This window comes from Gekko japonicus, unplaced genomic scaffold (genome assembly GCF_001447785.1).
Source record: "Gekko japonicus isolate JY-2015 unplaced genomic scaffold, Gekko_japonicus_V1.1 scaffold1064, whole genome shotgun sequence".
NCBI classification, from domain to species: Eukaryota; Metazoa; Chordata; class Lepidosauria; order Squamata; family Gekkonidae; genus Gekko; species Gekko japonicus.
The window spans coordinates 166,343-168,599 of record NW_015176004.1 but is presented as its reverse complement, the minus strand read 5'-3'; positions in this window follow the sequence as shown (position 1 = coordinate 168,599).

Below are 2,257 nucleotides of genomic sequence, written 5' to 3'. Positions count from 1 at the left end.
TGTGACCTGTGCCTCTAAAGTGAGAGAGGCATCAAGGTTCACTCCCAAACTCTTGACGGAGGAAGCTGGCACCAGCTGTACCCCAACCAGAGTGGGAAGCTGACATCCCAGCCCTGCCCCCCCCCAACCCAGCCACAGGACCTCCGTTTTCGATGGGTTCAGCTTCAGGCGGCTGTTTTAACCATCCCACCACAGCTCACAAGCAACTGGCCAGATCTTCTGAGGTGGTATCTGGTCAGCCATCCATTAACAGATACAGCTGGGTGTCATTAGCATATTGATGGCACCGTAGGCCCAACCTCCTGACTACCTGGGCAAGAGGGTGCATATAGCTGTTAAAAAGCATCGGGGAGAGGTGTTGCAGGTTTTGCAACCAAACCGTGTCCCCAAGAGCCACCCAAGAGGGTGCATATAGCTGTTAAAAAGCATTGGGGAGAGGTGTTGCAACCAAACCGTATCCCCAAGAGCCACCTGCTGTCCCCGCCATTGGAGAAATTAGCATAGCCATTGTTCGGCAGTCCCACCTATTCCAGTGGTCGCGAGGCGGTGAGTCAACAGATCATGGTCGACCATGTCAAACGCTGCTGAAAGATCGAATAACAACAGCAGCGCTGTCCCGCCTCGATCCCATTGTCTCTGGAGGTCATCCATAAGGGCGACCGAAACCGTCTCCATCCTATGACTAGGTCAGAAGCCGGACTGGAATAGATCCAGAGCTGATGTATCATCCAAGAAGGCCTGCAGCTGCCCGTTCAACCACCTTGCCCAAAAACGATACATTAAAGACTGGGCAGTAGTTGGCTAGATCTAAAGGATATCTAGGGTTGCCAGCTTCCAGGTGCTGGCTGGAGATCTGTGATTGCAGCTGGGCTCCAGGCAACAGAGATCAGTTCACCTGGAGAAAATGGCCACTTTGAAAGGTGGACTCTATGGCCTTATAGTCCATTGAAGCCCCTCCCCACCCCTTTCCAGGCTCCACCCCCAAAATCTTCAGGTATTTCCCAACCTGGAGCAGACAACCCTATTTTATATCAGAAGCCAGCACAGGATGGGCAATTGCTGATGGCATTAATACAATGCAGAGGTCGATTCGGGGGGTTCGCGGGGAATCGCCGTTCCCCCGGGTGAGGTGCAGTGGGCGGGGCACACGACAAAGAGGAGACTCGCCTCGGCAGCCGCAGCCTTTTGCACTGAGGAGGCGCTGAGCGAGCGAGGTAGGAGGAGTGCGCTGGCCCACCTCGCTTTTTATGCCTGGGCGAGGGGCTGCGGGCCAAGGAGGCACCGTGAAGGAGCCGTCGGGGCTGCCTGTGGGCCGGGGCTGCGTCCTTCCCCTTTCTGCCCCTTCCCCTCCGCTGCCCGCCCGAAAGTATGAGAGTGCGGCCGAGGCGCTGCCGCTGCTGCCCTCCTCAGCCACCGCTTCCTCCTGCCCCCCGCCGCCGCCGGTGAGACAGAGAGTGCCCCGGGAGGGAAGATGGGCGCCATCCTGCGGAGCCTCCTAGTCTGCGGCTTGTGGTCTCTGGTGAGAGGTGAGGCCCGGAGGTGTGAGGGAGGCCTGGCGGGCCAGGTGGCCGGGAGGGGGCCGCGGTGAGGGGCTGAGCTCTTGCCTTTCCCTCCCTCCTTCCCTCACCGGAACTTCTCCGGTTGCCGAGGCCGCCTGCCAGGCTGGGAAGCTTGGCGGCCGGGAGGCAGCAGAGCCGGGCGGAGGGGAAGGCAACGGGGGCTTCCTGGGGAGCAGCACTTAGCGGCGTTTCAGGGGGGTCTGCTTGGCACTTCAGGCTGCATTTTGTGGGATTTGGGGAGGAGGAGGAGGGAGGGTGGGTGCTGCGGGGGATACGGGGCGGTGGCGGCGGCAACAGGAGTCTCTCTGCATGGTGTGTTTCTCTGGACTTTTGAAGAAGCTGAGCCTCCTTACTCAGGAGTAAGTCCACTGGACGTCACTGGATGACTTGCTTCCCGAGAAACTTGCTTTGGGTTTTAGCTTGGACGTGCTCCCCCTTTGGAAAGGTTGCTTTCCTAAGCGAGTAATCCCATTGAAACATGTGGGGCTTGTATTGAGGGAACGCGGTGAGGCAAAGGCTTGTGCTCGACTGCGGCTCGGGCAAGCACCTTTACTCGGATGCAAGTCCCCCTGAGTGCCATTGAGGTTATTCTTTGAAAAGACGGGGGATGTCGTAAAGCTGCATCCCCTTTAGAAATGGGGCCTAAGCAAGTCGAGGTTCCTGAGCATGTTTACGTGGAAGCAGAGGTCGATTCGGGG